The sequence below is a fragment of the Leptinotarsa decemlineata genome, unplaced genomic scaffold, assembly GCF_025532065.1.
Source record: "Leptinotarsa decemlineata unplaced genomic scaffold, Ldec_3_MD MMD2_tig00000090_RagTag_RagTag, whole genome shotgun sequence".
Lineage (NCBI taxonomy): Eukaryota > Metazoa > Arthropoda > Insecta > Coleoptera > Chrysomelidae > Leptinotarsa > Leptinotarsa decemlineata.
In genome coordinates, this window is record NW_027412541.1 from 925,314 (window position 1) to 945,689 (window position 20,376).

General features: G+C 38.5%; 1 protein-coding gene across 7 annotated transcripts in view; it reads right to left on the reverse strand.

Moving 5' to 3' along the window:
- The window catches only part of LOC111517555 (arrestin domain-containing protein 3), a 162,661-nt gene that overhangs the window by 32,672 nt on the left and 109,613 nt on the right, over positions 1-20,376 (reverse strand). The window lies entirely within an intron of this gene.

The window sequence follows — 20,376 nt, forward strand, 5'->3', positions numbered from 1 at the left end:
GGTCATCTTCCGCTAAAACCAATGAAGCGGAAAGAGGGGATAGGTGAAAGATGAAAGCACCCGAATGACCTTGAAATAGTCAGATCTCGGAGGAATAAGTCCAGTTATCACTCGAAGACGATTGTGGATACTAACAATCGAAACGTCGTGACGTAACTTGGTTTGGAATCTTTCAATTTTTATTTTTCATTTTTGTTAATAATAATTTTTAATTTTCAGCTTTTATTGATATTCCAATTTTTTATTTTCTGGTTGTAGCTTGTATTTTATTTCCTTGTTATTTCAGTTTTTTGTTTTAATAAATTTATTTTCGGTTAATCTTTTAATTTTTTCAGGGATTTCAAATCAATTTATATTATATTAGACAATGGACGTCCGAACTGATGAAATACACCACGAAACATTGTCAACCACCTTCAAACAAACAATCTTATGATTTTCGTTATATGTTCATTCCTTCAATCTTACATAAAGAATATTAGAAAAACATACATTTTTTCGTCAATTGGAAATCGAAAAAAATTAATACCGACATCACTAGACACGTCTTTTTCACAAATACAAAACCACCACTTACAACGACCCACTCTGTAATAATATTCCACGCCTCAACTTGGCTCGCTGAGCATAAAATTCGAGGTGGGGAATGTTGACGCAAATGTGGAGAAGAGTAAACTTACTTCTGTTTACTTCTATGAGGTGCTTCAGCTCTGATGAGGTGGTATACGTTACCGCTACACCATCGCGAGTGCTATGGATAAAGGTCGGAATTACCAGGAATTTTCCAGGAGGTTTTCAACATTTGCGACGCTAATAAACACACATCAAATTCTCGAAATTTTCTTGAATATTTTCCAGCAAGAACAATATTTTTTTACCAAGAAATAACCGAGATACAATTATTCGGTTTGCGAGACTTGTAATAGAAAAACCGATGAAATACTCGTAGACAAATAGTTCCGTAATTTCATTACAGAGCTTGTTACAGTATAATTTCTCTTAGAGCGGTTATCTGTCTGTTTCATCTGTCAAGGTCATTGTTCTGCAAATTTCGCAACTAGGTACGTTTCTCAATGTCTCGTCAACTTTAAATATCACTCCGCATCAATCACCGACAATTAGCTGCCAAATTAGGTGTAATAATCTCTTTAGTGGGACAAAGAAGTTCAACAATGATATTAAATGTCATGATTCATGATAGACCCTTTCCAACATTTTAAAATTTGAATCAGTAGTAGTCAGGCAGGAGCACAGTGTTTTTATTTAGTGAGTGTGAAAATACGAGTTCTGGATTATTTTTCATTACTATTACCCACGATTGGGGATTAAATTGCCGTGTTCCATTTTTAACAACTAGTGTTGTGAGCTTGGTTTTTATTACCTCTTTTGAAGGGGATACAAAATTGAAATCAGACTCTAAGGCCACCCTCCATCAAAGGTATGGATAAAATAGGTGATGAAGTATTCTAGATTTATAGTGTTATCTCTATCCTCTAGGCCTTTTTCGTTTTATGCCGTTGGTGAAGATGAACAAAACGGGTTCTGGCACACTTCGAGGTCGTGCGTCGCTGGTAAGTGGTTCAGAGAGAAACTTTAGTGAGTGGAAGAGAGAAACGTGTGACGTCATCGACGCAGGATGGAATGAGTATCGTAGCGAGTCAAAGAGCGTGGACCCCCTTGTCCTTCGGTCCCCTTAGTACTTCGCATCACCGATCGGCCCCCCTTGGGACTCCACTAGGCCCCCTTGTCACGTTCCAGTCACGTGATCCTAATAAAATAAAGTTTATAGTTATGAGATTTGAACCCAGACCGTCCGCGTGGTAGACGTTGTCCTTAGCATTTACACCAATGTAAGATATTGGATATGATTGCGAATGGTGGGTATTTATTGCTTTTGTTTTGTCGGGACCGAAATTGACTCATTCATTATATTTTGACCGCATTTTTTTTTATATCCGTAGATTGTTAGGGAAGTTGTAATCGTCTTTTGGGAAAGAAAGTTTTTGGCTTTCTACTAACTACTCCATCTTGATACAAAAATGAAGGATGAGGGAGTCTTCCAAAGAAAGGAAGGAAGTAACTCTATACATGGATGTGTAGATCATGCAAAGAAGTAACTTTCAGACACTTCTCAAGATGGAGTAATAGAAAGTCAAAAACTTTATTTCCCAAAAATTAATCACTCCTAAAAAATATAACCCCTTCAATTGTAATCGTCATTTCCTTGTAGAAGATAGAAAAAAATACTCAGATTTGGGAAAGAAATAATATTTCATATAAAGGTGTGTATGTGTGTAAGAGTGAGAGACACGTGTGACGTAATCGACGCAAAGAGAGATGGAGATGGTATCGAGGTTTTACTTTACTAGCGCAAGCAGGTGTTGTCGGTTGTAAGATAAATCGTTGTTTATTGGGCGATGTAGCGTTGCCGGCTTCAAAATTAGGCGTGAACCACTTGATAAAAATTGGAAGCGCAAAAGTGATATGAAACATGACGTGAGTGTACAGGGTGCGTCAAAATACATAATTTAAAAAAAACATGTCGGTTTAACAGAAGTCTAGCGTTCCAACATGTCAGAAGGACACCAAGTCCAAGACCTAGAAGTTTCGAGGGTTTACGTGTTGTGGACTCAATGTTACATCATTGAAAACAAATATGACGTCGTCTCGTATCTTCGTTAACCAAGTTAGCATCATCAGGATTTGTCGACGAGTTATGTATTGTGGAGGTAACATTCGAAAATGGGGAAAGCGAAGTATTCGACCGTTCCAACATGTCGGAAAGACACTAAGTCTCATATCTTTGTTAATCAGGTTAGCATCATCAGGAGGAGGAGGAGATGGCACCAAAGTTGTCGAGGAGTTATGTATTGTGGAGTTAACATTCGAAAATGAGAATAGCGAAGTATTTGATCGTTTTACAAGCGTTTCGACCGTTTTGCGTGCAACCGTTTCACGTGCGACCGTTTCTCGTGCTTTTCGACCGTTTTCCGTGCCTTCCCGATCGTTTGCGTGCGTTTTCGACCATTGTGCGTGCGTTTTCGACCGTTTTGCATGCGTTTATTCGTTATAGTCTCATCGTTATTGTCGTAACCTTTTTCGTGTTTCAATATAACAGTCATTTATCGCATTCCGCTAACCAAGTAAGCATTAGACGCTGTATATTATACTTTTCATAATCTTCGAATGAATTCATTTGAAATGAGTACCCACATCGGTCTGTTGCGTCTTGTATAATAAAAATAGGTTATAAGACCCTTTTGGCTTCGACAAATAATTATGTTTCATGGTATGAAAACGAATCCATTGATGTCGAAATGATCGAAATCGGACGATAGGAAGTGAAAACCGGAAGTGGTCGTATTTTGATGAATTCGAAACCTTCTCACCCTAATGAATCCAAATATATCATATGTTTCAGTATACAATGATTTTTTCATTTTATTTGTCAATAAATTCTGCGTTTTGAATCAAGCTTCTGCAATTGGATTACACTCGTGGTTGTTCATAACCCAACATCTTTTAATTCCAAGTGTGTTCAATGACTTTCTTTGAATTTGCAATTCTTCCTATGCTGTTTCACATAAGGCGCTGGATATTATATTTGTTACGCCATCTTTGTTTTCTCTCTGTCGGTATACTCTGTATTCATTTCCCTTTCATTTGATGTGCTGTACGTTGAGATTTAACTATCATTAACGAAGATTTGGCTTAGTGCTTTCCTGACATCAACATCGAAGATGGCGCAACCGCCATCTTCGCTTTTTCTTTGTCGATGAATTCTGCTTTTCTTATCCTTTCATTTGACATGCTGTACGCGACGATCCGATCATTATTAGTGAATATACAACTTCTGACAGTTGCGCCATTTTGTAATAACTCATTAATTTCCACAAATCATCACACACGCCACCATCTCCCACGCTGAGTACGTCACTTTCAAAATTTCAATGTTTTATCACTCTCATTATTATTATTCGACCCTCATTCTCCAGTTCAATTTCATTTAATAATCATAATCAATCGAGTGATATTTGATTCCTTTATTTTGATTGGCTGACCAACACCACTCTGTAACAAAAGTTAGGTTGAGTGTTTCACAAGGTTCCGTTAAGGAGTCTGAAAATTCGCAAAATTAATCTTCATATGACAAAGCATGGACTTTAGTCATTTCCTTATGATGCTTACTTGGTTAGCGGAATGCGTCAAATGATAAATGACTGTCATATTGAAACACAAAAAACGGTTACGACAATAACGATGAAAAAATAACGAATAAATGCACGCAAAACGGTCGAAAACGCACGCACAACGGTCGAAAACGCACGCAAACGATCGAAAACGCACGGAAAACGGTCGCACGAAAAATGGTCGAAAACGCACGAAAAGCGGTCGAAAAGCACGCGAATCGGTCGAATACTCCGCTATTCCCATTTGGGATAGTGATGCTTTATTCTCAAGAAACATTACATGTTAATGATAGAGAATTCAACATGTTAACTCCAACTGGAATTTCAGGAACTATCGAGATAATAATGCTCCCGCTTCTACCAAGATCTTTGTTGCAGCGACCTCTTACAACCATAGGATATTTCGAAGTATCCATTCAGTGAATATACATGTGTTCTACTTTAAAATTCGATACTTTTTTGCACTGAAATTTCAGACGTCAAACTGACAAACAACTCGACATACATTTCGAATGTTAACTCCACAATACATAACTCCTCGACAACTTTGGTGCCATCTCCCCCTTCTCCTGATGATGCTAACTTGGTTAGCAAAGATACGAGACTTAGTGTCCTTATGACATGTTGGAACGCTAGACTTCTGTTAAACCGACATGTTTTTTTTTTAAATGATGTATTTTGAAATGCTCTGTATACACATTGATATCATGTATGTTTTTTATATCTTGAATAATAAATTTTGACGTACCCTGTACATTTCGACTCCATGTTTGTTTTCAATAATGTAACGTTGAGTCCACAACACGTAAACCCTCGACACTTTTATGTCTCCTCTTCCTTCTGATAATGCTAACTTGGTTAACAAAGATGCGACTTGGTGTCCTTCTGACATGTTGGAACGCTAGACTTCTGTTAAACTGACATGTTTTTTAAAGATGTATTTTGACGCACCCTCTACACTTCGACGTCATGTTTTTTCTATTAATGATGCATTTTGAGACACCCCGTACACATTGAGGGATCGTAGGTTGAACTGTTGAGTTGTCATATTTTGTCTAAACCTGATTCATTATTATCAATATATCACTTTCGCGCTTCCACTTTTTATCAAGTCGTTCACGCTTGATTTGAAACCCGCAACGATACCATCTCCATCTCTCTTTGCGTCGATTACGTCACACGTGTCTCTCACTCTTAAACACATACACACCTTTATATGAAATATTATTTTTTCCCAAATATAGGTATATATTTCTATCTTCTACAAGAAAATGACGATTACAACTTCCCTAACATTCTACGGAAATTAAAAAAATGCGGTCAAGTATGATGAATGAGTCAATTTCGGTCCCGACAAAACAAAGGCAATGAATACCCACCATTCGCAATCATATCCAATATCTTACATTGATGTAGGGGCTAAAGACATCGTCTACCACGCGGACGGCCCGGGTTCAAATCTCATAACTATAAACTTTTTTTTTATTAGAATCACGTGACTGGAACGTCACAAAGGGGCCGATGATTGAGGCGAAGTACTAAGGGGGCCGAGGGGCAAGGGGGTCCACGCTCTTTGAATCGCTACAATACTCATTCCATCCTGCGTCGATAATGTCACACGTTTCTCTCTTCCACTCACTAAAGTTTCTCTCTGAAACACTTACCAGCGACGCACGACCTTGAAATGTACCAGAACTCGCCTTGTTCATCTACTCGATGGATAACGTAATAAAGAAATTTCTGAAATTAGAAAACGTGACAGTTCCGCTACTTCCTGGAAGTTGGAGGAGTGCAGTTTCAACTTCCCAGGTTACAGCCAAAAAGGGAGGAAAGCTTACGAATCGGATGAGTAACAACTAATGAAACTCTTATAAATCATATTAAGACACCTTCTGAGCCAGGAAAAGCCCGTAACAATGGCGCCCAACAGTGTTTAGTGGTGTAGGACAGAAGAGATCAATTGTAGTAATTTTGTGTAGTTCAATAGATATATTTTTCAGTATATATGGTTGAAATATCCTATTGCATATCGTAATTCAACTATTTACGTAGTGATAATTCCGAACATGAGCTGCGAGAAGAAACAATATTGAATGAGTCAATTTCGGTCCCGACAAAACAAAGGCAATGAATACCCACCATTCGCAATCATATCCAATATCTTACATTGATGTAGGGGCTAAAGACATCGTCTACCACGCGGACGGCCCGGGTTCAAATCTCATAACTATAAACTTTTTTTTTATTAGAATCACGTGACTGGAACGTCACAAAGGGGCCGATGATTGAGGCGAAGTACTAAGGGGGCCGAGGGGCAAGGGGGTCCACGCTCTTTGAATCGCTACAATACTCATTCCATCCTGCGTCGATAATGTCACACGTTTCTCTCTTCCACTCACTAAAGTTTCTCTCTGAAACACTTACCAGCGACGCACGACCTTGAAATGTACCAGAACTCGCCTTGTTCATCTACTCGATGGATAACGTAATAAAGAAATTTCTGAAATTAGAAAACGTGACAGTTCCGCTACTTCCTGGAAGTTGGAGGAGTGCAGTTTCAACTTCCCAGGTTACAGCCAAAAAGGGAGGAAAGCTTACGAATCGGATGAGTAACAACTAATGAAACTCTTATAAATCATATTAAGACACCTTCTGAGCCAGGAAAAGCCCGTAACAATGGCGCCCAACAGTGTTTAGTGGTGTAGGACAGAAGAGATCAATTGTAGTAATTTTGTGTAGTTCAATAGATATATTTTTCAGTATATATGGTTGAAATATCCTATTGCATATCGTAATTCAACTATTTACGTAGTGATAATTCCGAACATGAGCTGCGAGAAGAAACAATATTCAAGGTAATTTTTTTCCATATGTAAAATATTGCAACTAAGCAAATATTCTTTTCATTTATAGTGGCAGTATTGGTGTTCGGCGAAAAAAATTTACCATTATAAGATTATTATAGTTTTTTTTATATATATGGTGGTATATTCATATTTCGTTTTTTGGAAGGCAATTGATTCGTTCAGATATTGTTTTTGCCTACAAATGTTCTTACTTTCTTTCTCTTCTTGTTCGTTCTTTTGAAGAACTGAATTATGGTTAAAAATATTTGGAAAAATGAAATTAATCGGTTAACTTCTGGTGAGTTGTCATATGAGATGACGAGCAGAGGCACGAGTGTCGGTACTATTGATGCGACGCGAAAATCTTTCAGAAATATTTTGCAGAATGAAAATCAGTTTATTGGAATTGTAAATCCTATTGAATTCAAAGATGAAGTTGAACAGATAGAATTAAATAATAACAGTTGCTAGATATGTTCAAGGATTTTGATAAATATAATTTATAATAATATCAAGACACGAAGTTACGTCTTTTATTCCTCATTTCATAAATTTTGGGCGCGAAATCGTCCTGAGCGGGTCACTAGAGGTGGGTAAAGATGATCAACTGAGCCATAATAGTGTAAATAGAGATCCGGATATAATAATTTCAGGCTTGTCTGGTTTTAAAGCAGTCTATGAAAAAGTTCGTGAAAAACTGAACAAAGCTTATGAACATAGTAAAAGAACATATGATTTGAGGCATAGAGATGTACAATACAGTGTCGGTCAAAAAGTGTGGCATAGAAATTTTGCCCTATCGGATGCAACAAAATATTTTTCTGCCAAATCAATTCATAAATTTATAGGGCCTTGTACAATAATAAGAAAACTATCACCTTGGACATATGAGCTAAGAAATGATAACAATCGTAAAGGACTCGAAACCGCACCCAATTGATGATGGGGGAATTTAAGTTGAAAAAAAAATATTGAAAAATTTTTTTTAGGAAGGGGAGGGATGGTTACAGTATAATTTCTCTCAGAGTGGTTGGCTGTCTTTTTCGCATATTGTATGAATTTATATCAAGGTCATTGTTCTGCAAAGTTCGCAACTAGGTACGTTTCTCGATGTCTCGTCAACTTTAAATATCGCTCCGCATCAATCACCGACAATTAGCTGCCAAATTAGGTGTTCAACAATTATATTAATTATTTTGATTCGTGAGCGGGAGCCTAGACCCTTTCAACATTTCAAAATTTGAATAAGTAGTAAAAGATTTCAGGCAGGAGCACAGTGTGTTTATTTAGTGAGTGTGAAAATAAGAGTTCTGGAATATTTTTCATTACTATTACCCACGATTGGGAATTGAATTGCCGTGTTCCATTTTCAACAACTAGTGTTGTGATTTTATTTGTTATTACCTCTCTTGAAGGGGATACAAAGCTGAAATCAGACTCGAAGGCCACCCTTCATCAAAGGTATGGATTGAATAGTTGATAAAGTATTCTAGAGTTATAGTGTTCTATCTATTCTCTAGGTTTTTTCGTTTTATGCCGTTGCATAACGTAATGAAGGAATTTCTAAAATTCTGAAGCCTGACGGTTCCGCTGCTTCCTGGAAGTTGGGGGAATGCAGTTTCAACTTCCCAGGTTGCAGCCAAAAAGGGAGGAAAGCTTACGAATCGGATGAGTACCACCATTATTTCTTCGATTATTGCCATTTTCTTCTGACACCCAATTTTTTCACCAGCCAAGTTATATGTAGTTATTTTCAAGCTAACTTGTTCAACTATATGAGTAAATTAGACTTGTATCAACCCCTAGTACGTACAGGGCTAGGTATTAGTATATTAGAAAGTGACTTCATAAAGTCACGTAATATAGACGTTCTCTCTCTCCAAAGAAAAAGGTTGCATTAATTGACCTACTTAGGAAATACGAACCACCCGTCTCCACAGAGCTAACCAGTGTTCTACCCTACCTCAAATACTGGCTTTGGGTAGAGCACTATAAAATTTTGAAACGGTTTCACCCTTCAGAGTAACAATTGATGAAACTCTTATACATCATATAAAGACTCCTTCTGAGCCAGGAAAGAGCCCATAACAAGCTAAGAATTATATAGGGCACTTATCTTGACATTTCAAAGACCTAAATCTGGCCCCGTCTTCAGAATTTTAAATTAGATTTGTCACATAATTGAGTCATCCGATGAGTCATCGGTAGCTCATTATCCATGAATCATCAAGATAAATAAACCTCTGAAGAAGCCAGACACTCATGCTGGCGGAACGTTAGGATGCAGTTCCAAACTACGACGTCCTTCAAACCAGAATGGAGTGAAAAGTGAACTAAAAGATTTCCCTTTCTACACCTGTATAAAGTTCTCCATTACTATTGTTTTTTCAGATTATGGAAGGTGAATACTCACAGAAAAGGCAAGTGAAAATTTTATTACAATTTGATAAATGCATGAAGATTGAAATCGTTCCAAATAAACGGAAATATTATGGTTTCATGGATTTGTATTATGGAGACTATCCTTTTGAGGCACAATTGAGATTCTTATTTGAATTCAGTCTATATCTGATTATGTACTACTATTATCACTACTAGTTGATATTTTTCAGACCTACCTCAATACGCTCAGGAGCGATATTAAGAAACATATCAAACAAATAGTCGTTGGAGGGGACTTCAACTCAAAATCCTACCTAATGGGGATCAAATGTGGAAGACAAGAGAGGACAAGCTCTGTCTGAATGGATGACCGAAGACGATTTAAAGGTGCATAATACAGGGGAGGAACCTACCTTTGTGCGCGGAAGAGCGGAATTGCACATTGATGTCACCTTCATTACAAACAAAATCTGCAAGAACATACAGAACTGGAGAGTTCTAGAGGAAGAGAACTTGAGCGACCACCGCCACATACTATTCGAAATAATTGATCAAACCAGGAGAAAAGACTCTAATAAACCAACAACGAAAGGCTGGAAAATAATAGAAGGGAAAATGGAGATACTGTGCCAGGAAGTGGGTAAAAAACTAAGAGTTGAAATCAACCCGCTAACACCGAAAAAACTCACAAAAATACTTACAGACTCGTGCGATAAAGTATTTCCAAGAAAAAAACAACACAACTATAGGAAACCAGTATTTTGATGGTCTGCAGAAATATGAGAACTCACGAAAAACTGCCTTGGAAAAAAAAGAGCCATGGTGAGAGCAAATAAAAAAAACGACGAGAGTGAAAAAATCAGATGCCATGAGGAATATGCTGACTGCAGGAAATCTCTCAACAAAGCAATATGGGAGGCAAAGAATAGGAGTTGGAAGGTGCTCCAGAATGAAGTAGATGCAGATAGATGGGGAAAAGGATACCAGATAGTCACGAAAAAAATCAGAACCCCACAAACGATAACGATGACAGATGATGAACAGAGAGAAATAGCCAAAACCTTTTTTCCAGAGCACTCAGTAACAGAATGGAAAAAACCCATAGTGAAACAAAATGAAGTCCCTAAATTCAGTATAGAGGAATTACTGGCAGCAGTAAAGAAGATCAAGGTAAAGAAGGCTCCTGGTACGGACGGTCTGACAGCAGAAGTGGTCAGAGCAGCAGCGCAAAAGTACCCGGATAAAGTGCTGGAGACTATGAACGCAGCACTGATGGAGGGTAACTTTCCGAATGAATGGAAAACCGCGAGGCTGGTACTAATCGAGAAAGAAAGTAAAGCAGGAAGCACAAACAAGGCGTTCCGACCCATATGTGTGTTGAATGTCCTGGGAAAGCTGCTAGAAAAAATGCTACTGGGAAGACTGAAGATAGAAATAGAGAGAACGGGCGGGCTATCAGATGAACAGTTTGGCTTCCGAGAGGGACGATCTACAACGGACGCACTGAAGACGGTAACGGAAACAGCGGAGAAAGCCAGAGACGGTCCATACCATAAGAGGAAGCTGTGCACTCTTATAACCATCGATGTGCAGAACGCATTCAACACAGCACCGTGGAACGGAAAGAAAGATCCCCCGTACCTCCTTAAAATGTTAATCAGCTACTTCGAAGAGCGATGGCTAATGATAGGAGTGGAAACAAAAATGAAAGTAACCTGTGGAGTTCCTCAGGGATCCGTATTAGGACCTACTCTATGGAACCTCTACTATGACAGCATCTTCAGTATCCAAACCCCGGATGGAGTCAGGCTAGTAGGCTTTACCGATGATGTGGGGATTGTAGTTACAGCCAAAACGAAGGAAAACCTGCAAATGATAGCAAATCTGACTACAAAATATTGCAGAATGGCTCCATCATAAGCGATTAAGACTAGCTCCACAGAAAACGGAAGCAGTTCTCTTGGTAGCAGGAAGAAAAATCAAGACCATCAGCCTAGAAATTGAGGATACCGTGGTGGAGAGACTGGAAAAGGTGAGATATCTAGGTATGCTGTTGGATAAAAACATGACAATGGGGGCTCATATAAGGAGAACAGCGGAAAAAGCTAACAAAGCCCTAGCGGCGATAGGAAGGCTGATGCCCAAAGCTAGAGGTCCGAGAGAGGCCACAAGAAAAAGTCTTGCTAAGCACTCAACGCCGGACGGCTATATATGTAACTGGAGCATACAGAACCGTATCCACATATGGGCTAGACAAAGAATGGAAGAGAGGTCAACTGAGATGACCAACGCTAACACGAGTATGCTCGAAAGATGGCAGGAATGGTGGCAAGGAGAAGCAGACACACTGTGGACGCGCAGACTTATCCCGGATATAGCTCCCTGGTTTTCGAGGAAGCATGGTGATACCACGTACCACCTGACACAGCTACTAACAGGGCACGGGTGCTTCCAGATTTACCGCAAACACTTCCATGTAAGCAATAGCGACTCATGCATATACTGCGAGGAAGATGGCATCAAAAAAGACAAGAAGTGGAAACGGTCACAGGTCAACTATCACCAGACAACATAATAAACTTCTAGCATTCCAACATGCCAAAAGGGCACTCAACGTGGACTCAACGTGCGGGCAATGGGAGAGCGAAGTATTCGACAATGACATTTCAAAATACGTGGTTTTCCGTGCGTTTTCGATCGTTTTTCGTGCGTTTACGATCGTTTTTCGAGCGTTTTCGACCGTTTACGTGCGTTTACGGCCGTTTTTCGTGCACTTTCGATCGTTTTTCGTGCACTTTCGATCGTTTTGCATACGTTTTCTATTTTTGTTGAGGATATCATAAGGCGGTGAGGTTAGATAGAAGAGAAGAAATGATTTAAAATTTTATTATACATTTTTATTTTGGTAATATATCACAAAACCATTTGTATGAAATATCTACGTTTCGGAGACTGCAACTGTAGTTGGTTCGCTTGCGAATGTGATGCATACAGGGTGAGACACCTTCGTTGTTGTCGAATGTGGGAACCATCCATGTTGTATTGTCACAGCCCTCCAAATTCACAACGCGTGTCGGTATATTCAACTCGTGAAATTTTTCAGTTAGAAAGTCATGTTTTTGATGTCCTCGGACATAAATGACATCGACACCTTGTAAATTTTCCTTAGGATGGCATCCAATTGATTATATTCCACAAAGCCAGAGGAATACCTCAATCCGTGAATGTTTCGCTCCAAGTAACAGGCGGCACGACGATCTTCTTTACTCAAACAGGAAAATGGTGTGTTTGGCAGCAATAAAAAGTTACTACACTGAATTCCAATCCTAATGGCTATTTCATTAGGATGGAATTTTTGGTCGACGGTAAAGCCTTGAATATCTACAACAGCTATTCACATGTTCAGTTCCATTTTTTAATAATTTTGCTGAGTGGGAGGTGTTCTATGACAGTGTCGTGCACAATTATGCAATAGGCTCTAGTATTTTGAGGAAATCCCTTGGATGCTTCGATTTCAAGTTTTACATCAACACTGGAACTTTTGATGCTCTCATCCCTTCTGGAATAATCGATGACAAAGAGAGCTTTGTCCGTGAAGACGGTGGAAGTGAGAAGTGGAGTTGATTGGTCATTTTGTAGCTGAGACCAAATTGTGAGTAGTTGAAATAAGCTTGCGAAAAATTCCCCTTTGCAAAATTCAAATGCATATTTTCCTTGGGATAATTCTCACCGTTAAGAGTGAGCGTTATATTGGTGATATTCAAATGATTGAATATTGTTGGATCATTGTTGACTTTAGTGTAGTCACGATTTTTTTGGAAACATACAATCACATAGCGAGGGCTTTCGAGGAACGAAGAAGTCTTGACGGCCCATATTTCATTTTTTGCACCTTGTGTGAGAGCAGGCAGCATATGAAGTTCCCATTTTCTGAACGGTATGAGAATAGGAGTGTCTGCTTGGATAGCTTTCAAAAGTTGCAATTTAATTTGATCATGCGGAAAGAGTCGTTTAACTTTCAGTTCGATATTTTCAATTTCCAATTTAACTTCCGTTTTCGGTGTTAGTGCAGCAGGAGTCTCTTCTATTTTAAAACAGTTGCTATCATCTCCAGCTCGTACTAATCGAATGGTATGTTTACCGTAGGAAACACACTGATAATCGTTGAAGATATTCAAAAAATGCTTGATGGGTATGAGCATGTTGAATGTTAGATGAGTTGTGTTGATGACGCCTGTATTGTTTGGAAAAAGTCCAACCGGAGGTGGCCAAGTGTTTGATATCTTCGTCGGTGTAGATGAGAAAGCCTCTAACAGTACTAACAATTTCAAGTTCACGAACTGCTTCCAATTCCTTACCACTCTGCTCATAACTAGCAGATTGAAACATGAAAGCACCAGCATTGTTTACGAATGACACCTTACCGTCCCCTTTAGTCTTCTCAACTTTTCCACTAATGAACAGCAGACTATCGTACAAAGCATCGTAGGCATCAGATTGATTGATGTTGATTTCGATAACATCGTTGTTGCGAAAAGATTTGACATATGTATAGTAGGTCCGCCATTCTATCTGTATGGACTCATCGATTTGCGGTTTTCGGAAAATGTTGAACAGTTGATTGGACAACATGATAACCAAGAGATTCCAGAAACAATTTATTTTCCGTTGTCAATAGTTGTCAACTAGTGAAGGTCTTGGTGAAGACTGACTTGGGGTATGGAGGTGTATTATTTTTATAGATAGTCAGCACCATACTTTCGCTTTAATTCCAAACGAATTATTATTTCTTCGTTTCGGAAATCAATGAGCTTAGAATGTTGGTCGAGCACTCGCAGCGTAATATTGTTTATTTCGTCTCTATGTGCAATAGTTAGATAAATGGGGTGATTAGGTGTTTCGTCAATTGCATACCCCGGATCAACACCAACAGCAAATTCGTATATTGTATGAGTCGGTGTGTCGTTGTAGAAGGCTCCAAACGTAATGTTGCTATCTATGTGTATGTAATGATATCCACAGGTAGATCGGATTCGTGATGTATGTTTGGTTTGAGAAGAGTAGATGAAAACCCCAGTATGTGAGCCAAGCTATTTGCAGGTAGGAAATCAATCGAGTGCTTCAGACAGAATATTTCACTTTTCAGCGTACTATTATTCGGTTTTAGATAGAAAAAATCCTCACGGTTTTCCTTGAACGTTTTAGGCGTGATGTATTTGTTTATTAATTCTTCAATGTCACCAATTTCGTGAGATCCAACAGGTATATCGATGCTTTTCTGTTTAGTTTTGTCAGCGTTTTCATAGTAGTAGAATTTCGTACCTTCTTCAATGTTGGGTATACTGTTGTACGAATGGAAACTGAGCAAAGCCAAAGTATATTCAGAATCAGAATCTAATCGAATGGGTGGATTGAAATCGATGGAGAGCGTCGAAGAACGACTCGTTAGCGTTAATATCATACACATGACTGATATAATGTCAGTATGACATCTCCTTAAATAATGATTCAAACAACAACAACATTTTACATAAAAATCATTTATTTCTACAATAATAACATTCTATCTGCGAACTCACAGGACCATAATACATTGCTTTTTGTAGCGATGACGCAGCTGATGTTGGTGGTGGTACCTCATGTCGGTAATGGATGAAACATGGTAAATGAATCTGCAAAGCAAATCGATGTTGGTAGTCCTTTGGTAATCTATGCCAAACATCCAATAATTCCCAAGGTTTAGCATTCTCAATCAAATAGTCGATCGATAAAGTTTTCAATTCAGCATCGGTTAAATTTCGCAAAGATTTATCTCCAACCATTTTTGCAGACATTATGGAGCAGAAACTGTAGAAACAGATGTCCGCAATTACTCGGGTCAAAATTTTGATACTGATCATTGTTATATGTAATCGTTATACCCCCTCCAAAATATCTGACCAATTCCATTGGAGGTTTGAGATTACCGAAACTATCAAAATATTGTACAGCATTGCCGTTTTTAATGTAAGCTACCCAATGAGTGCCTGCATTCAATTGAGAATCCAAGTTCAATACAGCACATTCTCGCAGTCGAGGACCACGAGTTGGCAACGTGTCGCGCATAAAGACTCCACGAAAATGTGGAATTCTCAGTTGACGGGCACATTTTTGAATTTCCGAATCGTATAATGCTCTATGGGGTAGCATCAGTAGGATTTTTTTTGCTTTTCCAAGTAAAGACCTCGCCCTTTGCGTTGCTTTTGTTTTTTTAGGAACAGACCAAATCCTCGAGGTGTTTTGCGTAGGTACAAACCGGAACCTAAATGTTCCATAGCTTTATTGTGACGTTGATCTTCTTCAAGTTTCTTTTTGGCATTTTTAGCATCTATTACGGTTTTTGCGATAGCGCCTGCTCCACCTGCCAACGAACCCAAAGCTGAAAGGGCAGCGAATATAGGTATGACGGGAACGATTCCTCCAGATTTTGCTTCGAATGGTATTATCCTAGGTATCCGTATGTTTTCACGTCCACCAGCTTGACTCAATGCCATTTTAGCAGCTCGCAAAGCCGAAGCACTAGATTTCTCAATATTGGTAGGATGTGGCTTCCAATTTCTAGTAATTTTTTGAAGCATATTGCGTCGAAAGGACAACCCCATGCCAAGCTTACGTTTCGCTTTCATTGTTGTAGTTACGAGCCAAGCTGCAGCTTTTTCACCAAATCTAGCGTCTTTCGATTTAACGCGTTCCCAAGCTCTATTTTCCAACACTTGATCTGGTTTATGACGGTCTTCTAATGAGTCGCTTTGAGAGTACGCGATATCGTGATCTTTACAATATTCGTCCAAAGGATTTACACCGGTGTCACCGCGTTCCAATCTCTTTTTCAATTTGGTGCCTCGTCCGCAAAACTGATAACCAGGTAGATGTTATTCGAACGGGAGCTTATTGATAATCGAATTGACGACACCTGCACCGGAGTAAGTCAACATTGAGAATGATTGGGTGATGACTGTGATGTTTTTATTTATAACCGTAGCGCACCCATTATCCAGCATCACATCATGAAAGTCGTTCAACAAGACAAGATATTACCTATTCAAAATTTAGACTTTTTGAATGAAGCCAACAATAGTGGTGTAGTTGGGAAGCATGGTATATTATTACCCAATTCGTTTCGTGCAATAATTTGTGGGCCGAGTGGTTGTGGAAAGACAAACGCTATCTTAACATTGCTATTCCACCCGAATGGCGCCAAATTTGAATTTATCTACGTATATTCAAAAGCATTGTATCAACCTAAATATCAAGTGGTTCAAGAAATTTTCAGTAAAGTCAATGGGTTGGGATATTATCCGTTCAGGGAAAATGAGGATATCATAAACCCTCACGAAGCCAAATCAAATTCCATATTCATTTTCGATGATGTCGCATGTGATGGCCAACAGAAAATTCGCGAATATTATTCTGTATGTAGGCATAAGAACATTGACGCTGCCTATCTTTGTCAGACATTCAAAAATCCCCAAACAATTGATACGAGACAATTGCAATATGATTGTACTTTTCATACAGGATGAAATGTCTCTCCCGACATGTCTTTCGATGAATTCAAGAGAATGTGTGCCGAATGTTGGCAACATCGATATGGAACCGTTGTAATAATGAAAGATTTCGATGAGAATGGTGGACGTTATAGTCAAGGATTCGACAAATATATAAGTATACACAGTGCGTGATGTAGTATCATTCACCATCATGAAACCGTTGAGCAAAGAAGTTGATGTCATTCGAAAGAATAAAATCAACGAAATTGCACGCATCATTCGAAAAAAATATTTGGCTCTGAAATTGGGCAAATCCAAAGAAGATGAGTCATTGCAAAGATTTTTCAAACCTCTGTCTATTCCATTGAGGAAAATAGCTGATAAAACAGCAACACAGTCAGATAGCACCCCATTGAAAACTGAGGCAAAAACCGAAGTCAAACAAGAGGCAGTGGAAGAGCCTGAAACGACTCCATTCCAATCCCTCGTACATGTTGCAGGTACAGATGAGGATGACGATGATGATGAAAACGTCTTTAGTGGGTATGCAGAATAAGAACAAGACGACAACGTTGCGTCAGGCATAAATGAACAAGTTTTAGAAGAATATATCGATCAATATCCGATAATGTCTCAACCGTACATTAAAAAACATTGGGGAAATGACAAGGAAATCGACAAAGTATACGGTCCCATATATGATGAGGTATCTTCAAAATGGTTCCTAGGCCAAAAGGAAATCGATTTTGACAAGCATAGCGGATACATAAAATTGGCTGGGTATCACTGGAAAGGAACACCCAGTATATATGAACTGTTATTTCTCGACATGCCTGAAAATTATAACACTGAGGATTTGAATGTATACAAAAAGATTTTGAATTTATCGAGCGCTCACAAGAATTCGGCAGGGCATCTAAAAGGCACACAGAGATACTAGTACACCAACATAATCAAACTGTTGTTTCCTACAGCAGGAAATCGTCGTAAAACTGGTACTGGGTTTTTTCAACCTGAAACACCTCTTACTACTACTACTGCGATGACATCATGTCTACCCAAAACGTCACCTCTTGCAATGACATTCAATACGAAACCCATTGAATACATTTATTGGGACGATCCCAACGAGCTATGCGAACGTCTCAAATTATTGCTAGCCTCTCGAGATGCAGGAAATACTTCACACAACAATGAAATCATTGCCATTTTGAATAAACTCAAAGAGGCAAAAATAATTCTATAAGATACACTACGTTCCCCAATACATTATCATTTTCAAAATGGTTATCGATAAGTTTGGACGTAGCGACAGCAACAGAAAGCGAAAATTGCCAACGCCGTCTGGAGGATGTTTGTTGCATTATACCTCAGATGGTAATATTCATTGTGGTGATGTGAAATTGTGTCATGTGAAGAGCCCCACCATTGATTACGATGTTGTTAATAAAAAGTATGTGGATGGAACCGATAATGAACTTGCTTCATTTATATATCAACTAGCTAAGAAACACGAAAAACAAATGATCCAAGTAAATGAAAAACTAACCAAATTTCAAGGTGACATCTCCAAACAAATTACCGAAATAAATTCGAAGGTACGATCTACTATCAAGGAAAACAAAAAGATACAAAATAAAGTTCAAGCAAAACCATAATAAAAGAGCGGGGTTCACACATCTTCACCATCAGTCGTCATGACTTCCAAAGACAAGATTCAACTTGTCAACGAACTACATAAACCAATTAGAAAAAATTATCCTCGACGCCGTACAGTTATCAAAGGAATAGATGGCTTATGGCAGATGGACTTGGCTGAGATGAGATCGTTCGCTCACCAAAATCGAAATTTCAAACTGATTCTAGTCGTCATAGATTGTTTTCCGAAATTTGTGTGGACTCGACCACTGAAATCAAAAACAGGAGAGGAAATTACAAAAACGTTTGCAGATATCTTGACACATACGAAACTTTGTCCAAAAAATTTACAAACCGATCAAGGTAAAAAGTTTTACAACAATAAGTTTCAAACTTTGATGAAAAAACATGGAACAAATCACTACAATACGTACAGTATCACCAAGGCTTCTATGGCTGAATGTATCATTAGAACGTTAAAAGAAAGACTTTTCAAATATTTCAGTCTGAATGGCACCTACAAATGGTTGAATGTCTTGCCTGAAATCACAAAATCCTACAATGATACGCGACACTCGAAGACGGGCATACAACCTTCGAAAATTACCAAAACTAACGAAAAACAAATTCTCAAATCAACATACACCCATGTGAAAATAGCTGGACCGAGAAAATTCAAAGTCGGTGATGTTGTACGAATCAGTAAGGCGAAACACGTTTTTGAAAAAGGCTACACGCCCAATTGGACTACGGAATTATTCAAAATTATCAAAGTCAATATTACCAACCCCGCCACCTTCATGCTAGAAGATATGCAGGGTGTACCTATTAGGGGTGCTTTTTATGGAGAAGAATTACAAAAAACTGCAAATCTTGATATATGTCTCGATGAAAAAGTCTTGAGGAAGAAAGATAAAAAAATGTACGTAAAATGGCTGGGTTTGGATAACAAACCTAACAGTTGGATCGAAAATGTCGATTTTGTATAGAATCTTATGGAAAACAAGCACACTGACAATGTATTGGGAGGGCCTTTTGTGAAGAAATATTTGTGTGTTTAACAAACGCACAATATCTGAAACGGACCACGTGATCTGAAGCTATAAGAGCGCATACAAACACAGATGGATATTCAGTTTGGAAATGTCTCTCGATAGTGATTACGGTAGTGAAGTTGAAGTAATGTTCGACAGTGATGGTGAAGATTACAATGGAACTCTAAATGCAAAAGACAGAGCATTGGAGCAATACGTAATGGCTGCTCGAAACGAACATCAATTGATGTTGATGGCATTCCCCATGTCATCTTATAAAATTCGATGTGGCCTAAGTCTATGCAGAGACTTCAGCCCATGCATAATTTTGAAGCAGCAGTTCTCCATTCGTTCCATCAATTTAACAAGTTATGAATGGGCGACCCTCATTGACATCCTGCAACAAATAAAGGAAAATTTCTTTGAATCACAAATCGATGGATATGTAGACGAATATGATCCAATTACAACACGTTGCGGGGATTACATTTACGTCACACAGTACATCGAAAGTAATACCAAACAAGTTTTCATTTCCAAGGACAACACGAACATGGAGCTGTTTCAACGAGATGTAAACGAGATCCTGAATACTCACCTTGGTGTGCTATCTGACCGTATCGCTATGCTGGATGCTTTGAACTTTTGTGATTATTATCGAGGTGTTTTCAATATAATAAAATCATGGTTACGTGAGAATGAAACTAATTTAACTTTGGAAGAAATCATAGATGGTTTTTGTCAAGCCTCAGCTCTA